This window comes from Hypanus sabinus, chromosome 14 (genome assembly GCF_030144855.1).
Source record: "Hypanus sabinus isolate sHypSab1 chromosome 14, sHypSab1.hap1, whole genome shotgun sequence".
NCBI classification, from domain to species: Eukaryota; Metazoa; Chordata; class Chondrichthyes; order Myliobatiformes; family Dasyatidae; genus Hypanus; species Hypanus sabinus.
Genome location: NC_082719.1, coordinates 108,037,314 through 108,057,060, shown reverse-complemented (window position 1 = coordinate 108,057,060; position 19,747 = coordinate 108,037,314). Strand labels below are relative to the sequence as shown.

Sequence of the window (19,747 nt, the reverse complement as noted above, 5' to 3'; positions counted from 1 at the left end):
AATTTTGCTGCACTACACAGTCCCCTCTTCCAAATCATCAATGTAAATGGTAAACAGCTGCGGGCCCAGCACTGACCCCTGCGGCACCCCACTCACCACTGACCGCCAACTGGAGAAACACCCATTTACACCAACTCTCTGCCTTCTATTGGTTAACCAATCCACTATCCATGCAATACACTTCCTCCGACTCCATGCATCTGAATCTTAGTCTCTTGTGCGGCACCTTATTGAACGCCTTCTGGAAATCCAAGTATACGACATCCACCTGTTCCCCTCTATCCACTGCACTCATTCTGTCCTCAAAGTACTCCAGTACGTTTGTCAAACAGGACCTGCCTTTCTGAATCCATGCTGCATCTGTCTAATGGAACCACTCCTTTCTAAATGTTTCACTATTTCTTCCTTAATGACAACTTCAAGGATTTTCCTGACTACAGATGTTAAGCTAACTGGCCTATAGTTGCCCATCTTTTGCCTACATCCGTTTTTAAAAAGTGACGGGACATTTGCTGTCTTCCAATCTGCCGGGACCTGCCCAGAGTCTAGACAGTTTTGATAAATGATAAATAGCGCGTCTACTATAACCTTCGCCAATTCCCTCAGCACCCTGGGATGCATCCCATCAGGACCAGGGGACTTATCTACCTTCAGGCCCTCTAGTTTGCTCATCACTATCTCTTTAGTGACAGTGATTTAATCGAGGTCCTCACCTCCCATTTCATCCATAACATCCTTCTTTGGCATATTAGATGTGTCCTCTACTGTGAAGACCAACACAAAATAGTCGTTCAATGCCTCAGCCATTTCCTTATCACCAAATATTAATTTCCCATTCTCGTCTTCAAAAGGACCTATTTTGACTTTAGTTACCCTCTTCCACTTTATATATTTATAAAAACTTTTCCTGTTTTTATACTTTGTGCTAATTTACTTTCATACTTTATCTTCCATTTCCTTATTTCTTGTTTAGTTGTTCTTTGTTGCTTTTTAAAGTTTTCCCACTAATCTTTGCGACCTTGTACACACGAGCTTTTAATTAAATACTGCAGATTTACCCCACTAGTGAGTTATTCAATAGTGAAGGAGCTGGACTTAGTGCAGACTGTGTTGCTGCCTGCTATATAGGAAGGCATCAGAGTCGGTGCGTGAAGATGGCATGCAGACTAACAAATGGATCGTACGATTGTCTTGGATGTTTTTGTAGTGATCACAAAACCCTGTTGGACATTGGTAATGTAGAATGCTTCAAACCTGGTTCATTGGTGATAGCGATGGTAGGGGAACTGAGAGGCCTCAGTTGTGGTGCAGACTAGGCCCTCATGCCACAGGGTCACCTATTGCAGAGGCCCAGGGAAGAGTTGCTGAAGGCAGTATGGGAGAGAGCAGAGGTGCAGTGGGCACACTGGAATCCATGCTGGGTTGGAGGCTTTCCCCTCCCATCCGTGCTGCTCTCCAGTGATTGCTCAGTGGAAGACAGCTGGATTGCATTCGCCTGTGGCTGTACTAATGTGGGATATTTGGACTGCTGCAGGCTTGTTCTTGCTGACAATATCCAAGCACTATCAATCTACAGTACATGACATTCAGGGATGTGGGCTTTATTATTACTTTTCTGTGTGACTGTATATTTACTGCTATCTTAAATGTGCTATGTGCCTTGAGCTGTGTGTGATTTGGTATTTTGTTTGGCTCTGGATGAATACCATTTCATTTGGCTGTATTCATGGATGTTCATGCATGATTGAATGATAATTAAACTTCAGCTTGATTAACTTGAAATGCTGGAATCTGGTGCAACAAACAATCTGCTGAAGGAACTCAGTGGATTGAGCAGCATCTGTGCAGGAAAAGAATTGTCAATGTTTCAGGTTGAGACACTGCATCATACGGGAAGCAATGTACAGACTTGCTTATAGAGAATAGTGGAAATGAATTCCAAACTTTGAATCCCAAGCTGTAATAGCGCCATGCTAATTGCTGTGCTATCGTGCCAACTATAGCGGTGTCGCATGCAACTTGCAGTGTCACAGTGTGGTTACAAATTTCCCAAACTTGTTTTAGATTTGTATACAATGGATGCAAAATTCAATAAAATGTCTACATTCTCACTTTATGCTGCATTATTTTATATGAAACAAAATCACTATGCCAATTTGGGACAAAATTGTAACAAAAACTTCAAGAACGTGTTACTGCTAAAGTCCTAAAAAGAGTAGCAAAAGCATCTGTCACCCAATAAATCCCAAAAACATGTGACTGTTAAAGTCCTAAAAAGAATAGTGATAGTTGTCTGTCACCTTACACACCTCAAAAACGAATAATACACCTTCTTGATCACCTTGTCCAGCTTTGTTACCACTTTCAGGGAGATATGGACTTGCATCTTAGGAACCTTCTGTATATCAATGCTCCTGAGGGTCCTGCCATTTACTGGGTATTTTCCTTTTACATTTGACTGCCTGAAGTGCAACACCTCACACTTGTGCAGATTAAACTATCTCTGCCATTTCTCTGCCTACATTTCCACTGGTGTACCTACATCTTTGAGCAAATTATTTACATATATCACATACAAATTGATTTGATCCTTGTGGAACACTACTGGTCAGAGTAACGCTCATGGTCAAGTCAATTTTGCATGTCCAGGGATCTTATGTGCCTAATCTAAATCACCCTAACATGTGAGACTTGTCAATTATCCATGTAAAAATTGACTTTAATAATTATTTACTGCTGATGTAAGGCTCATAGGTCTTCAACATGCTCTCATGTATCATCCTACCCTCTATGTTATTGCTAGCCTCTATCTAGTATCTTCTCTTTAGCTACATACTTATTTAATACCTCAGCTTCTTCCTCTGACTACAGACATAAATTCCTTCTTTTGTTCTTGGGTGGTCCTATTCTCTATCAAGTTACCCTCTTATTTTTAGCATCTGTGAAAAAAAAATCTTGGGATTCTGTTTATTCCTACTCATAAGACCAAAACTCAAAGGAGCAAAATTAGGTAATTCAGCCCATCGAGTCTGCTGCACCATTCCATCATGGTTGATTTATTATCCCTCTCAACCTTATTCTCCTGCCTTCTCCCTGTATCCTTTGACGCCCTGACTAATCATGAACCTATCAGCCTCTATTTTAAATATACCTGATGTCTTGGCGAATGGCAATGACACAGGGTCTGCTCATCAACAACATTTCATTACCCATCTTAGCCCTCCCAATTCCTTCTTTACTAATAATATACAAAAACTGACATGGAAGAAAATGTACAGCACCTGGAAATAAAATAAATTGACAGTTCTTTATTTATTTAATACATCTTTTTATTACTCTCAGATTCAATTGCCTTTGACAACTAATGTTTGTCGCTATTATGAACATAGCGGTTACCGTGACATTATTACAGCTCACGACATCTGAGTTCAGAGTTCAATTCTGGCGGCCTCTGTAAGCAAGTCTGTACATTCCTCCCTGTGTGCACGTGGGTTTTCTCCTGATGTCCCAATTCCCTTCCACAGGCTAAAGACATACCGTTTAGTAGGTTAATTGGTCATTGTGAATTGTCTTATTAAATTGTTAGTTTGTTGATGACACCCCTTGAAAAGCTGGAAGGGCCTATTCCATGATGTATTTATAAATAAAAATAAACAAACACAGACATAAATAATGATGGCAGGCAGCTGGTTAAGGTAACAACAATAGAAATTGCAAATTGAGTCTCCCTGTGTGAGTGTGATGTTCGGTATTCTTGGCTGATTTAATAGGGCAAAGATTCAATGAAACCCAACAAATTTTACCATACTGAGCGACACAAGAAGCAAAAAACAATTTACTAAGAGCACTTTGACCCAGGAATGCAATAGCTATCCCATCCCACAATGTATAGGAGAAACAAACGGAAAGAATGGTGTTTCAAACATCCTTCATTTATCTCTGCATCCACTAATTCGACAGTTCATCTTTAAAGGGGTCATCAAAATGGAATTGTGCTGTTCAGACCTGTAATGGATGTGGATACAGCTGATTAATGTCATGCCTGTACCTTCAATACATAATAACATCAGCAGGTTGCCTGGCCTCATTCTATGTTGAATAGAACACATTAAATGACATCATTGTTCCACTCAAAGATCCAGCAAAAGGCCATCATGTGGACAATCATCCTTCTTACAATAGACAGTAATTGAAATAAATAACCCATTGAAGCAGTACAGAACAAATTGGTTATGCTCACATAAACACAGGAGATTCTGCAGATGCTGAAAATGCAGAGCAACATGCACAAAATTCTCGAGGAACTCAGGTCAGGCAGTGTCTGAATAAACAGGTGAACCTTCATCAAGAAATTGGTTATGTTGCCTGGATGATCCCATCAACACCAACATCAACACTACCCAAGCATGCCCACAGTTATGACCACTGCCCCAGCTACTCCCATCATCCCCTTTGTCTGACTACCCCTGCACAATCCCTTCCACTAACACCCGCTGTGCTTTTGCCCAGTCCCATACTGCCATTGATACCCAGTGGCCCTACTCACTGGTACTCAGCCCACGTAAAGTTAACTCAGTACCACCCTCCACACATTATGATGATGATTCTGGGACTTTCTGCTCCCTTTTGCTTTTTCTCACTACCTAGTACACCTCTCCCAGCACAGTTCATTATTTTTATGCTAAATATTTCTGCAAATGGGGTGTATGAGGGGTCCAAGTAAGGGAAGCACCTCTGGTGAAAGTGCTTGTCGTGGCCCTCTCAGTACAGCTTATTGACTTTGGGTCTTCACCTTTCACCTGTGGCTCCAAGTAGTGGCTACACGCTGATACACACTTTGACAGGGGGGCTAAACCAGGTGAAGGCAGCCGGTGACAAAGGGATATGCCCTATCACACTAGCTTCTGAGGCAAACCAGTTAGTCTTGGAGGCCTGAGCAAGTAAAATTACCAGAGCGATCCAATGTCAGAAAGGCAGTTCTGCAGTACTCCATGGAGAGTGAAGGGCAGAGACTGCAACCAAGGAGGTCTCCAGTTGTGACAGTCACTCATACCACTAGAATAGGCTTCTGAGGTTGAGAGAGTGGAACTGCCCAAAGCAATGGTTTTTCCACTTTAAAAGCTTTCCCACACAAGTTCCTATCATCACCATCAAAATCGACGGACAACCAATATTTCTGCGGAAGGTAATTAAGGATCTCTCTTCCAAGTTTCCACAACTCCTTCTACCAACCAAATCTCAGCGCTGCAGGGCATTCTGGATCTTCAGTATCCTTAGCTTTACTCATTCCATCATTAGTGACAAAGCCTTCAGTTGCCTCAAGGTGTAACTCCGTATATTCCTTAAATCCCTTCCTCCCTCAACCAAACATTTGGTCAAAAATCACATCAAATCTTCCTGTGATCAGGCTTTCAGGCACCCACTCCAACATACACTCAGTGACATTTTAATAGGTACACTTATATACCTGCTCATTAATGTAAATATTTAATCAGCTAATCATGTGGTAGCAATTTACTGCATAAAAGCATGCAGACATAGTCAGCGGGTTCAGTTGTTGTTCAGACCAAACATCAGAATGGTGAAAAAATGTGATCTAAATGACTTTGACTGTGGAATGATCGTTGGTGGCAGATGGGGTGGTTTGAATATCTCAGAAACTGCTGACCTGGGGTTTTCACACATAATAGTCTCTAGAGTTTACAGAGAATGGTGCGAAAAACAAAAAAAAGAGTGGCACTAGATGTTGAATCTTAAAGAGGATGGGCTACAACAGCAGAAGAACATGAACATATTAGGTACAGGAGAAACTGGAGGTACGGTGGGGCAGTGGGTGCAGGTGGTACAGAGGGTATGGGAGGTACAGGGGGTTCAGAAGGTCCAGAAGGTAAGGGAGATACATGAGGCTTAAGGGCATAGGGAGTACAAGGGAACAGGAGGTACTGGGAGTACAAGATAAAGGGGATACAAGAGGTTTAGGAGGTACAGGGTATATGGGGGTATAAGGGATTATGGGAGGTACAGTGGGTAAAGGTGATACAGGGTACACAGGTGTTACAGGGGGCTACAGGAAGTGCAGGAGATACAAGGGGTCCAGAAAGTTCAGGAGGTACAGGGGATATGGGGGTACAAGGTAACAGGGCTACAGGAGGCTTAGGAAGTACAGTGGGTACAGGTGTTACTGGGTACACAGGAAGTTCAGGAGATACAAGGGGTACAGTGAGCACAGGGGACACAGGAAGTACATGAGGTGGAGAGGTACAGGGAGTATGGGTACAGGAAATACAACGGGTACGGGAGATGCATTGTGTTCGGGACGTACAGGGGTATGGGGGGACAGGAGGTACAGTGGGTACAGATGATACAGGGTATTCAGGCGGTACTGGGGGCTACAGGGTGTACAGGAGATATATGGGGTACAGGGGGTATAGAAGGTATGGGGCTCAGGATGTAAAGGGGGTACACAAGATACAGAGGTACAGGATGTAAAGGGATATAGAGGTAAAGAGAGGTACAAGGGGTACAGGAAACCCAGGGGATACAGAAGATATGGGAGATTCAGGATATTCAGGTGGGTACTAGGGGTAAGGGAGATGCAGGGGTACACGAGGGTACAGGTGTACGGGGGTATGGGGATACATGAAGTACATGGGGTACAGAGGGTATGGGAGGTATAAGGAGTACAGTGGGTGCAGAAAGTACAGGGATATGGGGTGTAAAGGGAGAACAGGAGGTACAGTGGGGACGGTACTCAAGGTATAAGGGGAATGGGAGGTATAGGAGATACAGGGGGTACAGGAGGTAAAGGGGAGATGGGGTTCAGGGTGTACAGCAGGTACAGGGGGTACGGGGGCATAGGAGGATTGGGAGTTACTGGGGGTACAGGAGGCACAAGGGCTACAGGAGGATGAAAGGTTACTGAGGGAACAGGAGGTAAAGGGAGTACAGAAGGAACTGGAGGACTAAGAGGTACAGGCAGTAGGTAGTTACAGGGGTTCCAGGAAATTAAGGCATAAGAGGGGTTAGAGAAGGTATGGGAATAGAGGGGTTAGAGAAGCTAGAGGGGTACTGGTACTGGGGTGCAGGATGTACTAAGGCAACAGGGGGTAGAGGGTGCACAGGAGGTACAGGGGCATGGGGGTGCTGGGAGTACAGGGTGTACAGGATATACATAGACTACAGGAGGTACAGGGAGTACAGGAGGCACTGGTGGTAGAGGGGATACAGCAGGTATAATGGAGCACAAGGGCTAATAGGTGTATAGGAGGTACAGGGGGTATAGGGGGTGCCAGGGATACAGGAGATACAAGGGTACAGCAGGTACAGGGTACAGGCAGCTACAGGTGTATAAGGTGTACGAGAGACACAGGGTATGGAAGATACAGATGAAACAGGGAGTACAAGGGGTACAGGATGTGAAGGTGGTAAAGGGTGTACAGGCGCAAAGGAGTTACAGGGGTACAGGAAAGTAAGGGGTAGAGAGGGTTTAAGAGGTACAGAGCTACAGGAACTGGAGGACTAACAGATACAGGTGGTATGGGATTTACAGGTGGTACAGGGAGTTAAGGGGTAGAGAGGGTACAGGAGGTACTGGAGTACATGTGGTACAAGGGTATAGGAAGTTGAGGGTGTTTGTGGAGTACAGGAGTTATAGGGGTTGTGGGAGTATACAGGGAGTATGAGGTGTACAGGGCTATAGAGTGCACAGGAGGTATGCAGAGTACAGGAGGTACAGGAAGTAAGGGGGTTAGTGGGGCACAGGAGATACAGAAAGTAGAGGAGGCACAGAGGGTACTGAGGTGCAGGAGAAACTGAAGGACGAGGAGATACAGGAGGCTCGGGGATACAGGAAGTTCAGGAGTTGCAGTGGGTACTGGGGGGAACTGGAGGATTAGGAGATACAGGGGGTATGGGAGGTACAGGGGGCAAATGCAACAGAAGCATTTCCTCACAGGTCCAGTGAAGAACTTTAAAAAGCAGGAAGGTTTTCAATGGGAGTCGTTGAGTCAAGTACTGTGCAAACACAACAGAAGCACCTGCACAGGTCCAGTGAAGAGCTTTATCAAAGAGAGGTATCACTAGGGGTTTGGAGGGATATGGTCCAGGTGCAGGTCAGTGGGACTAGGCAGAAGAATGGTTCAGCACAGCCAAGAAGGGCCAAAAGGCCTTTTTCTGTGCTGTAATGTTCTTCTATGTTCTAGCAGTCATTGCCAGACTGGTCTGAGTCAGAGTAGTAAGGCTTCGGTTCAACAGGGCTTTGGCAAGAACAGGCGGAGGCAATGTAAGTAGGTAAGTTCATTCTTTATTTCTTTTTTTCTGAATTAATTTTGAGAGAATAAAGGATATGTCTGCACAGCCAGTGTTCTGCTCTGGGTGTCAGATGTGGGATTTTGAAGAGACTTCCATCCTCCCTGAAGGCCAGGTACATCAAGCTGCAGCTCCTTAGAGGCCGTGGTAGGGAACTGGAGCTGGAACTCAATGATCTTTGGCTTGTTAGGGAAAGTGAAGTGGTGGTAGACAGGAACTACAGAAAGGTAGTCATCCGAGGGATACAGGAAGCAGATAAATGGGTGACTGTCAGGAGAGGGAAGGGAGAACGTCAGATGTTCTCCCTCTCTCTGCCCATCACTCTGCCGGTTCTCCATCACCCTCTGGTGCTCCCCTCCCCCTTTCTTTCTCCCTAGGTCTCCCGTCCCATGATCCTTTCCCTTCTCCAGCTCTGTATCACTTTTGCCAATCACCTTTCCAGCTCTTAGCTTCATCCCACCCCCTCCGGTCTTCTCCTATCATTATGTATTTCCCCCTCCCCCTCCTACTTTCAAATCTCTTAGTATCTTTCCTGTCAGTTAGTCCTGACGAAGGGTCTCGGCCCAAAACATCAACAGCGCTTCTCCCTATAGATGCTGCCTAGCCTGCTGTGTTCCACCAGCATTTTGTGTGTGATATCTACAATAAATATAGGTAGCATGGAGTAAATGAGGTGCTCGAGGAATATAAAGAATGTAAGAAGAATCTTAAGAAAGAAATTAGAAAAGCTAAAAGAAGATACAAGGTTGCTTTGGCAAGTAAGGTGAAAATAAATTTGAAGGGTTTCTACAGTTATATTAATAGCAAAAGGATAGCAAAAATTGGTCCCTTAGAGAATCAGAGTGGACAGCTATGTGTGGAGCCAAAAGAGATGGGGGAGATTTTGAACAATTTCGTTTCTTCAGTATTCACTAAAGAGAAGGATATTGAATTGTGTAAGGTAAGGGAAACAAGTAGGGAAGTTATGGAAACTATGACGATTAAAGAGGAGGAAGTACAGGCGCTATCCACATGAGATTCCACCTTCAGGGAACTATGCACCATTATTCTTAGATCACTCTGTTCTACTGCATTCCTCAATGCCTTACCATTTACCATGTATGTCATATTTGGATTATTCCTACCAAAATGTAGCACCTCACACTTATCAGCATTAAATTCCATCTGCCACCTTTCAGCCCACTCTTCTAACTGACCTAAATCTCTCTGCAAACTTTGAAAACCTACTTCATTATCCACAACACCTCCTACCTTAGTATCATCTACATACTTACTAATCCAATTTACCACCCCATCATCCAGATCATTAATGTATATGACAAACAACATTGGACCCAGTACAGATCCCTGAGGCACACCACTAGTCACTGGCCTCCAACCTGACAAACAGTTATCCACCACTCTGGCACTGGCACTGAGTCTGGTTCTGCAGTGCAAAAGGGAGGGGGGAAGAAGAGGAGAGTGGTAGTGATAGGGAACTTGATAGTTAGAGGTACAGACAGGAGGTTCTGTGGTTGTGACAGAGATTCCTGGATGGGTTGTTCCCTCCCGGGTGCCAGGGTCAGGGATGTCTCTGATCACGTGCACAGCATTCTGAAGTGGGAAGGTGAGCAGCCAGATGTCATGGTACACATCGGTACAAATGATGTAGGAAGAAAGAGTGAAGAGGTCGTGAAGAATGAGTACAGACAGCTTGGGAGGAAGTTAAAAATCAGGACCTCAAGGGTAGTAATCTCAGGATTGCTACCCGTGCCACGTGCGAGTGAGGGTAAGTGTAGGATACTCTGGAGAATGAACACGTGGCTGAGGAATTGGTGTAGGGGACAGGGTTTCAGACTTCAGGATCACTGGGACTTGTTCTGGGGCAGGTGGGATCTATACAAGAGAGACAGATTACACCTGAATTACAGGGGAACCAATATCCTTGCAGGGAGGTTTGTTAGTGCTATTGGTGGGGGAGGGGGATTAAACTAGATCTGCAGGGGGATGGGAACCAGTGTGCCAGAGTAGATAGTGGAGCAGGGGTGAAAATAAATAATGTTAAAAGTTCATGCAAAGTCAGAAATAGAAGGCTTGTGTGTGGTGGTAATAATCTTCTGAGGTGTGTCTATTTCAATGCGAGGAGAATTGTGGGGAAGGCAGACGAGCTGAGGGTGTGGATTGACACGTGGAATTATGACATTATAGCCATTAGTGAAACTTGGCTACAGGAGGGGCAGGACTGGCAGCTTAATGTTCCAGGGTTCCGATATTTCAGACGTGATAGAAAAAGGTATAACCACACTAATGGGGTTGTATTATAGACCACCCAATTGTCAAGTGAGAATTGGAGGAGCAAATCTGCAGAGAGATAGCAGACAACTGCAAGAAACATAAATTTGTGATAGTAAGGGATTTTAATTTTCCATGTATTGATTAGGATTCCCATACTGTTAAATGTCTAGACGGGTTAGAGTTTGTAAAATATGTTTAGGAAAGTTTTCTAAATCAATATTTAGAGGTACCACCTTGACAAGATGCAATATTAGATCTCTTATAGGAAACGAGTTAGGACAAGTGTCGGAAGTGTGTGTAGGGGAACACTTTGGGTCTAGTGATCATAATGCCATTAGTTTCAAATTGGTCATGAATAAAGATAGATCTGGTCCTCAGGTTGAGGTACTAAACTGGAAAAAGGCCAAATTTGAAGAAATGAGAAAGGGTCTAAAAAGTGTGGATTGGGACAGGTTGTTCTCTGTCAAGGATATTATTGTTAAGTGGGAGGCCTTCAAAGGAGAAATTTTGAGAGTGCAGTTTGTGTGTTCCTGTCAGGATTAAAGGCTAAGTGAATAAGAATAAGGAACCTTGGTCTTTGAGGGATATTGGAAATCTGATAAAGATGAAGAGAGAGATATATGACAGGTATAGGCAACAAGGTGCAAATAAGGTGTTTGAGGAGTATAAAAAGTGCAAGAAAATACTTAAGAAAGAAATCAGGAGGGCTAAAAGAAGACATGAGATTGCTTTGGCAGTCAAGGTGAAGGATAATCCTAAAAGCTTCTACAGGTATATTAAGAGCAAAAGGATAGTAAGGGATAAAATTGGTCCTGTTGAAGATCAGAGTGGTCGGCTATGTATGGAACCAAAAGAAATGGGATAGATCTTAACAACACGAGTGAATCTGCAGATGCTGGAAATAAATAAAAACACAAAATGTTGGGAGAACTCAGCAGGCCAGACAGCATCTATGGGGGGAGGTAGTGACGACGTTTCAGGCCGAAACCCTTCACCAGGAGTGAAGTAACATGGGATGGTCGAGGGGGGATAAGAAGTGGGGGGAGGGATAAAGTAGAGAGCTAGGAAGTGATAGGCCGGAGGGAAATGGGCTAGGGGGAAGGTGGAGAATTATGGGAAATAAAAGAAAAAGAAAGGTAGGGCTGGGGGGAGATTATAGTGAGGGGGGAAAAGAGAGAGAAAGAGAACCAGACTGAAATAATAGATAGGGATGGGGATAAGGGGGGGCAGGGGTATCAACGGAGGTCTGTGAGTTGAATGTTCATGCCAGCAGGAAGGAGGCTACCTAGACGGGAGATAAGGTATTGCTCCATTGACCTGCGTGTGGCCTCATCTTTACGGTAGAAGAGGCCATGGACAGACATGTCGGAGTGGGAGTGGTCTGTGGAATTGAAGTGTGTGGCCACAGGGAGATCCCGCCACTGCTGGAGGACTGAGCTCCGGTGTTCGACAAAACGGTCTCCCAGTCTGCGGCGGGTCTCCCCAATGTATAAATGGCCACATCGGGAGCACCGGATACAGTATATCACCCCAGTTGACTCGCAGGTGAAGTGGTGCCTCACCTGAAAGGACTGTCTGGGGCCTGGGATGGTGGTGAGGGAAGATGTGTGGGGGCAGATGTAGCACTTCTTCCGCTAAGATCTTAAATGAATTTTTTGCAACTGTATTTATTAAGGAAACTGGAAAGGAGTCTATGGAAATAAGGCAAACAAGTAGTGAGGTCATGGAACCTATAAAGATTGAAGAGGAGCAGGTGCTTGCTATCTTGAGGCAAATCAGAGTAGATAAATCCCCAGGACCTGACAGAGTATTTCCTCGGACCTTGAAGGAGACTAGTTTTGAAATTGCAGGGACCCTGGCAGATATATTTAAAATGTCGGTATCCACAGGTGAGGTGCTGGAGGATTGGAGGATAGCTGATGTTGTTCTGTTATTTAAAAAAGGCTCTAAAAGTAATCGAGGATATTATAGGCCGGTAAGTTTGATGTCAGTTGTAGGTAAATTACTGGAAGAAGTACTAAGTGATAGGATCTACTAGTATTTGAATAGACAGGGACTTATTAGGGAGAGTCAACATGGCTTTGTGCATGGTAGGTCATATTTAACCAATTTATTAGAGTTTTTCGAAGAAGTTACCACGAAAGTGGATGAAGGGAAGGCAGTTGTCTACATGGACTTCAGTAAGGCCTTTGACAAGGTCCCGCATGGGAGGTTAGTTAAGAAGATTCAGTTGCTAGGTATACATGGTGAGGTAGTAAATTGTATTAGACATTGGCTCAATGGGAGAAGCCAGAGAGTGGTAGTGGAGGATTGCTACTCTGAGTGGAGGCCTGTGACTAGTGGTGTGCCACAGGGATCAGTGCTGGGTCCATTGTTATTTGTCATCTATATCAATGATCTGAATGATAATGTGGCAAATTGGATCAACAAGTTTGCTGATGATACAAAGATTGGAGGTGTAGTGGACAGTGAGGAAGGTTTTCAAAGCATGCAGAGGGATTTACACCAGCTGGAAAAATGGGTTGTGTTACGTACTCATGACATGACAGTGGTACCCTTGTCACGTGACTGGGGTTGAAGCTATACTGGATTTGAGGTAATGGTCTTGTAATGGTGGAGTGATGTCATTTTCCCGCCAGTAGAGATCATGTGACAGGTTTTTTTTTACAGGTTATAAAAGGAAGACCCCACCCTGTGAGGAGGGGCAGTTCGTGGCTGGATTTGCCATGTTGACTTCATGCCGCTGCGTGATTTAATGTGATGACGCAGTTTAGTTGAAGGATGAAGTTTTTATCTAATGCCTAAAGTTTAAAAGGTCATTGCCATCAGTTTCTTTACAATACTGCTAGTTGACAATCAGTGGAGAGTGAAGATCGGAGTTTGGGAATTAAAGATCGAGGAGAATCGATTTTTGGTGAAACGGGTTCGATCTTGTTTAATCCTTATTCTGAAGGAATTCGTTGACTGTTCTCGTGTTAATCTCTGTGGGATAGCAGAAGATTGAGGACAGTGTGATAAAGGAAAGGTCAGTGCCTTTAAGCCGTTTCGTTTCATTTCGTAAAGTCTTCGTGGGAAAAGTTCGACGTCAGGGATCGAAGCAAAATGACGTGAAAGAGAATTTAAATCATCTTAAAAAGTCTCTCCCTTAAATGGACCATGAGCATTTTGAACTTGTGGCAATCCTACTTAAAAGACCTGTTTTTGCAACATCGCTTTAAGAACTGTTTGAGCTGCATCGCTTTAAGAACTGTTTAAGCTGCCACACAGCAGCTGATTTCCGGTTACGTTAGTGTTTGTTTACTTTTGGGGGGGGGGGTTTGTTTTCAGTGTTTAATAAACGTGTTATTTGTTATATAAACCCTTGCCTAACTCATATATTTATTGTTGCCTGAATACGTAACAGTTGAAAAGTGGCAGATGGAGTTTAATGCAGAAAAATGTGAGATATTGCACTTTGGAAGGACAAACCAAGTTAGAACATACAAAGTAAATGGTAGGACACTGAAAAGTGCAGTAGAACAGAGGGATCTGGGAATACAGATACATAATTCCCTAAGTGGCATCACAGATAGACAAGGTCGTAAAGAGAGCTTTTGGCACATTGGCCTTTATAAATCAAAGTATTGAGTATAAGAGTGGGAATGTTATGGTGAGGTTGTATAAGACATTGATGAGGCTGAATTTGGAGTATTGTGAGCAGTTTTGGTCACATAGTTACAGGAAGGATATTAATAAGGTTGAAAGAGTGCAGGGAAGGTTTACAAGGATGTTGCCGGGACTTGAGAAACTGAGTTACAGAGAAAGGTTGAATAGGTTAGGACTTCATTCCCTGGAGCATTAAAAAATGAGGGGAGATTTGATAGAGGTGCATAAAATTATGATGGTATAGACAGAGTGAATGCAAGCAGGCTTTTTCCACTGAGGCTAGGGGAGAAAAAAACCAGAGGACATGGGTTAAAGGTGAAAAGGGAGAAGTTTAAAGGTAACATTAGGGGGGCTTCTTCAAACAGATAATAGTGGGAGTGTGGAATGAGCTGACAGTTGAAGTGGTGAATGCAGGCTCACTTTTAACATTTAAGAAAAACGGGCAGGTACATGGATGAGAGGTGTATGGAGGGATACAGTCTAGGTGCAGGTCAGTGGGACTAGTCAGAAAAATGGTTCTGCACAGCAAAGGGCCAAAAGGCCTGTTTCTGTGCTGTAGTGTTCTATGGTTCTATGGAAGAGGTGACATAGAGTCAGAGAACATCGACTCTTTGTGGGTGCAGTTAAGAAACTGCAAGGGTGAAAAAAACACATTCTTGGAATTATACATAGCCATCCAAACAGCAGCCAAGATGTGGGGTTGAGATTGCAAAGGGAGCTGGAAATGGCATGTAATAAAGGTAATGCCACAATTATAATGGGGGACTTCAACATGCAAGGGGATTGGGAAAATCAGGTTGGTGTCAGATCACAAGAGAGGGAATTTGTTGAATGCCTACGAGATGGCTTTTTAGAGCAGCTTGTGCTCAAGTCCAGTAGGGGAAAGGCCGTCTGAGATTGGGTGTTGTGTAATAACCCCAATTTTATTAATTAGCTAAATGTAAAGAAACCCTTAGGAGGTAGAGATCATGATGCTGTTGAATTCATACTGTAATTTGAGGGAGAGAAACAAAAGTCAGATGTATCGGTATTGCAATACAATAAAAGGAATTACAGAGGCATGAAAGAGGGGCTTGCCCAGTTAGTTTGGAGGAGGATACTGGCAGGGATGATGGCAGAACAGAGATGGCTGAAGTTTCTGGAAATAATTCACAAGATGCAGGATAGATATGTCCCACAGAAGAAGTTGTTCTCAAATGGCAGGGGTAGGCAACTGTGGCTGAAAGGGAAGTTAAGGACTTCATAAAAGCCAAGGAAAGGGCATATAAGGTAGCAAAAATGAGTGGGAAGTTGGATGATTGGGAAGCTTCTAAAATCTAACAAAAGACAACTAATAACATTATAGGAAGAGAAAAGATGAAATATGAGAGCAGAATATAAAAGCTTTCAGTTATATAATGAATTAAAGGGAGGTGAGAGTTGATATTGTAGTACTGGAAAACTATGCTGGTGAGGTAGTAATGGGGACAAGGAAATAGCAGGTGAACTTACTATGAACTTTGCTTCAGTGATTACTGTGGAAGACACAAGCAGTGTGCCAGAGGTCAGTGAGTGTCAGGGAGCAGGAGTGAGCACCATTACTATTACAAAGGAAAAAGTGCAAGGCAAACTGAAAGGCCTTAAGGTGGATAAAGTGGTCTTAAGATTCCTTCATCCCCAGTTTCTGCTTCCGCAGGGATCACTCCCTATGAAACTCCCTTTCCATTCATCCCAACCCACTGATCTCCCTCGTGGCCCTTATCCATGCAAGCAGAACAAGTACTACACCTGCCCATACACCTTCTCCCTCAGTATCATTCAGGACTTGAATAATCCTTCCAGGTGAGGTGAAGAATGGGCAAGAAAGCGTCAGATGGAATACAGTGTTGGAAAATGTATGATAATGCATTTTGGTAAAATTAAACAGTACAGACTATTATCTAAATGGGGAGAAAATTCAAACATCAGAGGTGCAAAAGGGACTCAGGAGTCCTCGTGCAAGACTCCCAGAAGTTTAATTTACAGGTTGAGTCTGTGGCATAGAAGGCAAAAGTAATGTTGGCATTTATTTCAAGTGAAAATATGAAAGCAATAATAATGAAGCTTTATAAGACAGACTGCACGTAGTATTATCAACAGTTTTGGGCCCCATATCTCAGAAAGGATGTGTTGTCATTGGAGGGAGTCCTGAGGAAGTTTATAAGGATGATTTTGGAAATGAAGGTATTAACATATGAAGCGCATTTGGCAGCTTTGGGCCTGTACTCACTGTAATTAAGAATGTGCGAGGAGCTCTTTGAAACCTACCGAATATTGAAAGGACTAGTTAAGATGGATGTGGAGAGAATGTTTGCTAAACTGGGGTATCCTGAACTAGAAGGTACAGCCTCAAAATTGAGGGGTAATCTTCTTAGTATAGGAGGATTTTTTTTAGCCAAAGAGTGGTGAATCTGTGGAATGCTCTGCCACAGACTATGGTGGAGGTCAAGTTCATGGGTGTAATTAAAGCAGAAAGTGGTGGCATCTGTTAGTCTCACGAGACCATAGATCTCCGTCTGGAAAGTCTATTGGAGTGCCCTCTCCAGGGCGCAGGCCTGGGCAAGGTTGTATGGAAGTCCGGTCGTTGCCCATGCTGCAAGTCTCCCCTCTCCATGACACCGATGTTGTCCAAGGGAAGGGCAAAGGCTGATATAGCTTGGCGCCAGTGTCATCGCAGGAATTGCCAGAACGAGGCTGAAGGCAATGTCGGACTGCCTCAGGGACTCCAGCTCTAGATTTGTCCTCAGAGTTTACTCCCAAAGCTTTTCCCATGAGTGGGTATGGCTACAAGGCAGTGGAGGTTTGAAATCAGGGAGTTTCCCTCTCTTAGATGGACTGCCTTCTCAGGCTGACGAGCTCCATCTACCCGAAGCAGAAGTTAATAGATTTTGATTGATCAGGGTATCAAGGGACATGGTGAGAGGGGGAGGTGTATAAGGTTGAATGGGAACCAGGATCAGCCATAATGAAATGGTGGAGCAGGATCAATGGGTGGAATGGCCTAATTTTGCTCCAATGTCTTATGGGAAGGACAATAGTTAGAAGGTCAAGATACGTGGCTGTCACAGGGAGTTGGTAAGCACATGGTCAAAGAGTCAGAAGACAGCAGAGATCGCTGAAGGGGAGCAGTGAGAGAGGGTCTCACTGAACTGTTGATGAGAGGATCTAAACCTCTTCAGGGTCGGCATCTCTCGAAAAGACTTCACAGTGGAGCAGCAAATAATAAGCTCTAGAGCTTTGGCAGATGTAAAAGCACACTAAGGCCCGGTGAGTTTAATGGGAGCCAGGGAAACAGCATCCAGAGTCAGCCAGTGTTGAACTTTCATCAGGATTCCTGCTAGAGGATTCCCAAAGCTTTTGAGGAGCAAATGTTGGTTTCTAATCCTAATGCTTTTACAGTATTGAAGAATTAAAGAATGATAATATTCAATCCACTACTCTTGACGGTGGCAGTGCAGGTAAGTAAGATGGTGGAGAAGCACATAAGCACTTATTTGTCTTTAAAGCAGGAATACATTGAATAGAAAAATGGGAAGGTTATGCTACAAATATAAGAACATAAGAAATAGGAGTAGGAGTAGGATATCTGGCCCAGTGCTCCACCATTCAATAACATCATGGCTGATCTGACGATGGACTCATCTCCACCTATTTGCCTTTTCCCCATAACCCTTAATTCCCCAACTATGCAAAAATCTATCCAAACTTTTCTTAAATGTATTTACTGAGGTAGCCTCCACTGCTTCATTGGACAGAGAATTCCCCAGATTCACCACTCTCTGGGAGAAGTAATTGCTCTTAATCTCTGTCCTAAATCTACTCTCCAGAATCTTGAGACAATGTCCCTATTCTAGTCTCACCCACCATTGGGAACAACTTTCCTGCCTCTATCTTATCTATCCCTTTCATAATTTTCTATGTTTCTATAAGATCTCTTCTCTCTTCTGAATTCTTTATCAACTTTATAAACCTTTCATTAAATCACATCTTCATATCTCCATGTTGTGCTTGTCACACAAGGGAGAGGATGTAGATCGGCTTCATCTGGGGTAGAGACGAGACAGGGCAGGCTCACTGGAGTGGAAGGGAATGAAGGGGGACGGGTTAGAGAGGCACAGATTTATAAGGGGATATAGATGGTTGAAACTTTTTCTCACCTCAGACACCACAGGTTTGGGTGAAGAGGTGAAGGGGGAATCTGAAGAACAATCTGCCCCCGAGGGGGTGGTGGAGAAAAAGATTTTCTCAGCATTTCAGAAGTATCTTGAATTGCCGAAGTGCAAAACTAAATACAATCTATACAGATAGGTCGGAATGCACACGATGGGCCGAGGAGCCTCTTTCTTTGCTCTATATCACAAATAACATAAAAGGGCCGTTAATTCGCAATACCGACCTGTGCCTTAAGAGAGGCGAGGCAGGGCTGGGGCTCTCCAGTAGTTTAAAGCCAGCAGACGGAAACTGATCCCGTGAGTGACAGATTTCGCCACCCTAAGTAGGCCTCCAGCAACGTAACCATGGCGATACCACCGACGTGGCTAATCCAGGGCGGAACCTTGGCGGGGCGGAGCTGGCAGTGAGGGGAAGACTGACGTGGTCGGAGTGGCGAAAGCATCTGTGGTGAACGGTACGGAACGGAGTCGGGACTGGACACAGGGCCGGGGTCCGTGTGCGGGTACAGACCGGAACTAAAGGACCGGGTGGGGTTGGTACTGACCGGGGGTGAGGGGCCGTGTGGGGACGGTACAGACGGAGGGGAACCGGGACCGGCAGTGAAGCTGACGGAGGGAAGAGAGTGAGGTGGTGGGAGGAATTGTACTACCGGGCCGGGGCATTGCCTTGAAAGTGTCTGGAGGGAGGGGGAACAGGAGGTGGGGTACGAACGGATCATCAGGATCTCTCTTCACCCATTTTCCATAAAAAAGTTGACTCTGTTTAATAATATATTTTTAAAATATCTTGATAATAGGTACTAGTGTTTTACCAATAGCAGATGGAAGGTGAACAGGTCTATTACTTCCTGTTTTGAGTCATAAGAAAATAAACAAGATAAGAAAGTGAAGCAGGTGTAAGCCATTAAATAAGATTGTCTAATCATTTACTTTGGGCCTCACTTTCCAGCAAGTACCTCATTTTCATTTACAGATTTTCTCAGTAACAGAGTTTACACAGTTTCCTTGAGGGAGATAATTCCAAAGATTCATTACACTCGAGATGATGAACCGCCTTCTCAAATATCTTCCCCACCCTTTCTAAGAATTTTGTATGGATTGTGTAATTTGACCTGCTGTAGATTTTTCTTTAACTCCACCTTTTTTCCCCAATCTCTTAAGTTGATTTTAGGTTGCATGACTTAATGAAGTCCAAGGATCCTGCTATGCCTGAGACTCTGTTGGTTCATCAGTATGTTAAGGAAAATTATTGTGATATGTTAACCATTTTTACTGATGGATCAAAAGATAATTTTACAGGGAATGTCAGAGTGGCTGCTTTTGTATTCAAA

General features: G+C 43.9%; 2 protein-coding genes across 5 annotated transcripts in view; one reads left to right on the top strand and one right to left on the bottom strand.

The window, feature by feature from the left end:
• Positions 1-18,750, bottom strand: part of LOC132405058 (complexin-1) — a 166,454-nt gene extending 147,704 nt beyond the window's left edge. For both annotated transcript variants that reach the window (XM_059989787.1, XM_059989786.1), the window contains exon 1: positions 18,641-18,750. The gene's annotated coding sequence lies outside the window, so the exon portion shown is untranslated. The remainder of the gene's footprint in view (positions 1-18,640) is intronic.
• Positions 18,751-18,792: 42 nt separating this feature from the next.
• Positions 18,793-19,747, top strand: part of gne (glucosamine (UDP-N-acetyl)-2-epimerase/N-acetylmannosamine kinase) — a 162,886-nt gene continuing 161,931 nt past the window's right edge. The window contains exon 1 of one of the 3 annotated variants that reach the window (XM_059989782.1): positions 18,793-18,871. The gene's annotated coding sequence lies outside the window, so the exon portion shown is untranslated. Of the gene's footprint in view, positions 18,920-19,747 lie in introns of all 3 variants that reach the window. The other 2 variants (XM_059989783.1, XM_059989784.1) reach the window with 2 other exon arrangements.